Below are 7,182 nucleotides of genomic sequence, written 5' to 3' on the forward strand. Positions count from 1 at the left end.
AGCAGCATGGCAATTTGATAATTTCCATGACATCCACATTCAATAGATAGACAGCAACCATCCCAAGTGAGTTCAGGGGCCTTGTGTTTCCAGCTGGCATTACATCGTAGGGTAAGGAGTTCTGCCGTTGACTTCTCAAGTAACGGAGACATCTCCCTTGGATTGATTAGAAAGCTACTTCCTCCAACTTCAAGGTATGTTGTTTTAAAGAATCAAATGTGATAAGGCTTATGTATAAATGTGCCTGCCACTTCCCAGGCATTCAGTAAGTGATCAATAAATGTTTAATAAAATTGAGTCTGACATTTGCGTCACATCATAATTGTATGAACTTGGGTAACAGCCTAAGATCCCTATTTGTCCTCTGGCTAAAGAGTCCCACCGCATCCCAGCGCTCTCCTCCTGTAATGCTGTCCACGCCTTCTTTTCTTACTCATCCCCTCCCTTCCTCTTCAAGCAAGCGCCCTCTGGTCCTCCTTACCTTTAATGTCAGCCCTCCAGAGAGAAATCGGAACCTGCTCTCTCTCCTTCTCTAGCCCCAGATTACTCCACTTGCCTTCTGCTCTGCATCTCCCTGACACTGCTCCTCCCTAGGGCAGCCTCCCTAGGGAATCCTTCAAATGTGAAATAGTTTTCAGTTCCTCAGTGTATCCCCTGGCACTGGGCCACACCCCTTGCATTCTGTTACGAATGAGCGTCCCTTAACTCTTGAAGTGCTCTTGTCTTTTTTTTTTTTTTTTTTTTTTTTTTTTTGGCGGTACGCGGGCCTCTCACTGTTGTGGCCTCTCCCTGTGCGGGGCACAGGCTCCGGACGCGCAGGCTCAGCGGCCAGGGCTCACGGGCCCAGCCGCTCCGCGGCATGTGGGATCTTCCCGGATGGGGGCACGAACCCGTGTCCCCTGCATCGGCAGGTGGACCCTCAACCACCGCACCACCAGGGAAGCCCCTGGATTTCATTCTTTGATTCACTTTTACACACTTTGTTATTCCTCTGCATCCTTCAATAGATAGATGTCTGTGGCTTTCAGGATAAAACCAAATTCTTTAGTTTAGCATATAAGAGCATGCATAATCCCTGCCTCTGCCCTACACGAGCTCTCCAATCTAGTCATAACAAATGACTTGCTGTTCCCCACTCTTCCGTGCTATTCCATGCTTCTCTGCCTTTATACACGCTTGCATCTAGGTGGTAGGTCTTGTGCCTGCTCTTGCTGGGGTCGCTGGCCTCAGGCTGGCCGTCTGCTGGGCTGACAGGCACAACCACATCTTACAGTTCTCATCGTTGATCACGCAAACCCAGTCTTGCTTTCGTGGTGCTGTCAGGGTTCTCAAGAACAGCAAAAAAGAGCAAGTGCCAGTGCACAAGGATTGTTGAAGTTTGCTGACACCACATTTGCTTCTGTCCCATTAGTCAGAGAGAGTCTCATGACCAAGACCGGTCAATGTGGAGGCAACTGGAAAGGCTGTGGATACCGAGGGGCCCACACTTCTTAACCTCCTAGGTTTCACCTTCTTTTTGTGAATTCATTCATTTATTCACTCATTCCACAGACTTTATGAGCACCTACCAGATTTTACTTTTTTTAATTGAAGTACAGTTAATTTACAACGTTGTGCTAGTTTCTGGCGCACAGCAAAGTGATTCAGTTATACATATGTATATTCTTTTTCATATTCTTTTCCATTATGGTTTATTACAGGATATTGAATATAGTCTCCTGTGCTTTATAGTAGAACCTTGCTGTTTATCTATTTTATATATAGTAGTTTGTATCTGCTCATCCCAAACTCCTGATTTATCCCTTCCCCACTCCCATCCCCCTCTGATAACCATAAATTTGTTTTCTGTGTCTCTGAGTCTGTTTCTGTTTTGTAAATAAGTTCACTTGTATCGTAGTTTGGATTCCACATATAAGTGATATCATATGGTATTTGTCTTTCTCTGTCTGACTTTCTTCACTTAGTGTGATCATCTCTAGGTCCATCCATGTTGCTGCAAATGGCAGTGTTTCATTCTTTTTTATGGCTGAGTAGTATTCCACTGTGTATATATACCACAGCTTCTTTATCCATTCATCTGTCAATGGGCAGTTAAGTTGCTTCCATGTCTTGGCTATTGGAAATAGTGCTGCTATGAACACTGGGGTGCATGTATCTTTTCGAAGTAGCGTTTTGTCTGGATATATGCCCAGGAGTGGGATTGTTGGATCGTATGGTAACTGTGAGCACCTACTATAAACAAAGACTTAGGCGAGGCACTGAGGATGCAGAGAGTCTTCTCAGTGCTTGAAATTTCTATTCTAAGACTGACACTCAAAGATTAGCACATTCAATAAAAGTAATACCAGTATTTACAGAGGTCCCACGAGGCAAGGTGAACCTGAAAATGCCTCTCTGCATTTGTCCCCATTTCTGCAGAAACTGCTACCTCGTGAAAATCAGGATTAGCCATTAGCAGCCCCTTCCCTCATAAAGATCATAAAAAGCCAAAATACAGAAACGATGTTTAAAATATCTTCAGTGTGTAAAGTTTTTAAAATTGTAACTGAAAAATTACTGTATTTCTTTGGTAGCCTATAAATGCAAGCCATGGGATTGTGTGAACACAGCATTTCCTCTAAATATCAAATGTGGGCTAGAGGAGCAGTTAACATTTTAATCCTCCTTGCTTGTGTATAGGAACAAATTTGCTTGCAACTTCAGATTCACACTTGTGCAAATAAATTACAAAGACCAAAAGTGCAAATGAAAAATCCCTTTTCAAAGAACTATGAAGCTTCCATATTAGGCATAATGATTTTTCTCCAGGATTAGGACAGATTGCATGGGGAGCCCAGGCTTTCATAAAGAGGGGGGTGGGGAATTGACTTGGGCCTTCATTTTCTCACAAAAGGCACAATGCGAAGTGCATCTGTGAACATTGCATAATTTGTTATGTTCTACAAAGAGGTGGGTTTTTGTTATACACATACCAGAGCTATTTGGTACTGTTTCACCAATGATCTCTATTCAGGTCCAGAAAAGAAATTGGCCTCAGAAGAGTGAAAGGAGAGTAAATTTTTCTTTAAAAATTAGATACAGATTATCGCTTCAAAATGCAGGAGGGAATTTTACAAGTGACGGTGCACTGATTAGCTTTCCAATGGACACCCAGTCCTTTATGAATCGCATACTAGCTGTGGTCAACTGTGACCAATGTGGTTTATTACTCTCCCGAAGAGCTGAACTGAGATTACCCATCTAATTTAATTGAGAAATGTTGGGTGAACTTGAACTGTTTCATGGCCATGAATGACCAGAGAATTTATTTGATAAGACATTAAAGGCTGAATATGGTAGCTATCTCTTTGATGGTTTGATGCAGTCATTTCTTTAGTTCATTAGCAAATCTCTCGTAGATTTTGGTGGTGGTTATTCTTCTTCTGGGGATTACATGAGCAGCCAAAATGAAAAAGGGAGAAAAACGTTTCTGTACATCATTAGAAAAAAATTTTAAAACTTACCTTTATCGGTAAACATTCATGACAGTTTTTAATGTAGTCTGAAAAGTGACATCAGCTTTTAAGTAAAGGAGGAAAAAAGATGTCAGGAAGTTAACTTGTTATTCACCAGCATCCTTTGCATTTTCTTGTAAACTGGGCAGTGTGAGCTTTTATTGCTGGCATCTCAATGAAACGTTTAAGGTAACTTTACCATTAGCAGAGCACACAAGGTAGCATCAGATGAAAAGGTGCTTTCTCTTCTTATGTCTGCTAACATTAACGTAAATTCTGCTGTATTCCCAGTGGCAAGCGCTAAGGTGTAATGTGGATGTTTGCATCTTTTTTTAAACTGTATTTAAATGTGATATCTTTTAAACTACTCACAGAAACTCAGAGATGGAAACTCTTAAGAATAAATTACAAAATCACACCTCATGTTCCTAGTGACTCTTTAAATGGAATTTTTCATTGAAACTTTGTCATTAAAATAGAAAGGCCTTTGGTTGTGCCCATACAAGCATAATAAATTGTATATGTTTGTGATACTGAATGACTCTTGCCCATATGCTGCACTGCAAAGCTACATGAATAAGGCATTTACCAAATCAGGCCCACCACATTAAACAGAAAAACAATCTTTATTCATGGTAACTTATCAGTTTCAATTAATCAACCTTAACAATGGAAATTCTGATGTGTTCAAGCAACTTGAAAGCAATAGGTCATCTTGAGGGCAGCCATGTTGTGTCTTTGTGCCTAAGGTTTCAAACAAAGAGACATCTCCAATAAATATACATGCATATACATACATACATGTGCATATATATATGTACCAGTGGATGGCCATATCTATGCTGGGTCACGCCGACCAAAATGCATGTTAAGTATTTAAGACTTTTATCATGGCAAATGTAATTATTTTCCTCCAAGTATTACTTTTTGAGCTCTGCAAGTGTAAACAAAAGGAAAGAAATTTCCATTGGATGACCATCCTTTCAGTTTCTGTGCTGCTATGTGAATAGCATTGTGCAAACCATTCCAATGGTTTTGAAAAGGGGTAACCATTGGTTTGATTTGGTTACACGGTTTAGTAAAGAGCTCCCTCCCACTGCCTTAGGGTCTGTGAAAGGTCTGTGACCTGTTTAGAACTGCCAAGTGAAATGTCATGTCGCCCCTCCCAAATGGGAGTATCTGCATTCATTTGATCAGTATAAAAAATGATTGGGGACGGCGAGATCAGTGCTTTTGAATTGCAATTTATAGCAGTTTACAAAAATGCACATTGTTGGAAAAGAAAACATGGAAGTGTTTCTTTCCAAATTGCATTACCTGTGAAATGTCATTAGTCTTTTAAGGAATATTTACATCCTTTTTTAAAATTATTATTTAGGAGACTTACTTCAGCTAAAGAAAATCAGAATTTTATTATATGATCATTTTTAAAACTTGTATTTTGGTTCTAGTAGCAGAATTTAAGGAACACAATGTGTCCACCTGCTAAGGATAAACATAATTTGTTATCATTTCCACTTATTCGTTCTCTTAGATGGTCTTTGCTAATCTGTTGCATTAGCGGAGGATTCCCAATTATCTTTCCCAGATTCTAGAGGAGTCATTTGCTGGTAAATGCCTTGTCTGCTGATTTCTAATAGGGAATCTGAAACCACAGGTATATTTAATTCTACTAGGTCTCCATTATTCTTTCAGTGGTTTACTACTGAAACTTCTTTGTTGGATGAATACTTTCTAAATTATGTTACCCTTCGATTCATCTACATGTATGCACAGTTTCATAAAAGGAATGTTATTTCTTTTCATTAAATTCGTACAAGAGTACATGAACTTTATCCCACAAGTTAAGGTAGGCTGTTCCAGTTCATAAGTTAATGCAGCCACCTGGGTCTCTGGGATCCAGAAGTGCTGAAAGTTCCATCTTCTTCAACTTAGGCAGTGGGTAGAATCGGACATTATTTTGAAGATTCTTCTTTTAGTAAGAAAAGTTACCTTGGGAAAGGGGCCTTAGAACTTCCCTGGCTGATACTGGACGAGAGAAAGAGGGGCCCTGCTTCAGAGAATACTTGACCCAGATACACTCCCTAGCACTCCACTTTGAACCTCCCAACCATTGAAAGCTGAGCTTGTCGCGTTTTTATCTTTGTTCATGTTAAGCCTTGGAATGACAGCCTGGCTCTGTGTCCCCCTCTTCCACTGCCCCGGCTGTGAGTGTCCACATTGACACCTACCGGTGACCGCAGGCTGCAAGTCTTTGTTGCCTTCTCCACGCTCCTGGCTTTCACTGGGGTTAGCTCAGGGCCTTTGTTCCCCTTCAAAGCTGGAACATCATATCCCATGTTGTGACTTTGCTGTCTCAGACCCCCAACGCTTTCCTCACAATTTACACACCAGGTAAATGTCCCTCCCTACCGAGCAGAGAGCCCAGCCTGGGGCGGGAGAGGGGGGAGCAGGGAGGGCAAACCTCCCCACCTCCCAACATCAGAACCCCGCCAGTTGACTGTCTTTCCTCCTCATTCATAATTTGCTATTTCATAAGGAGGAAAGATTGAAAACGCAAATGGAAATGTAAACCTTAGTCAGATCCTAGGACCCAAACACAAGACAACCCCTGCCTTGTTTTATTCTCTTACGACGGCTCGTAACTCCTGAGTCAGAAGAAGGTCAGTTACCGGCCTTGGTCACAGGCACCTCAGACCATTTCTCCAGTCTGGGGCAGCAGGAAAGCTACCTCAGGGGAAAACTTGACGGGCACATGCTATTTTGAAGGCCAAGGAGGATCTGGCCGCCTGACTGACCTGCCCTCACCCCCTCGTTGAGGTTACTGAAGAGGCCCCCCAGCTGGAGCCAGGCCTGGGAGACTCCACTGAAAGTGAGGGAAAGAGCTATGGGTGGGGAGTGGTTTATGTACAGAAGTAAAACAAATTTCCCATCTCTTTGTCTCTCCCTATGTTTAGTGAGGCTGTCAGAAACCCTGGAAGAAGAGTCTTTGGAGAAGCCGTCGATGCCCCAGAACACCCCAGTGAACGATACAGATGCTCCTGAGTAGGCACCGGACACTGGGCTGCGCAGAGCGGGACCCCAGGAAGAGGACCCTCCCCATCCTGGCGTAAGGTCTGCCTCCCTGACAAGGGACACCATCTCCAAGGCGTTTCTAACATAACTGTTCCGTCTCTCCCCATGTCGCACACGCTCTGGAGCACCGCGCTTGAAGAGAAGGCCAACTGCGCGCTCTGCGCGCACCTTTCCAAGCTCGGAAGGAAACCCCGCTCGCTGGCGCTTGGTGAGCGGGGCGCACAGACCCTGAGCCGCCGCCAAATCCATCCAGGCGCTTCCTGGGCTCAGCGGGGTGCCCCAACGCCTTAGGGTGGGAAGGAACGGACTTCAATTAAAATTAAAAAGTTTGAGGCACTAACCCAGTGTCATTCCCTATCTAATCCACTCCGTCTCTCTGTAACAGGAAGTCGAACTGATTTGCTGCCAACTGATCCCATAAAGGAGAACCAGGAAACCTCTAAGGGGATTTAAAATTTCCTCTAAGGAGGTCCACTCTGACATAGGCACAGGACTCCCAGACGTATCTTAAATGCTGTAAACAATTCTTCAGTTAAGTGTGGAAACTCTTTGGAGTAGTGCTTCCAGGTAAGGATCAAGATGAAGATTTACTTATCTATTCTTTCCGGAATGT

This window comes from Phocoena sinus, chromosome 2 (genome assembly GCF_008692025.1).
Source record: "Phocoena sinus isolate mPhoSin1 chromosome 2, mPhoSin1.pri, whole genome shotgun sequence".
NCBI lineage: Eukaryota > Metazoa > Chordata > Mammalia > Artiodactyla > Phocoenidae > Phocoena > Phocoena sinus.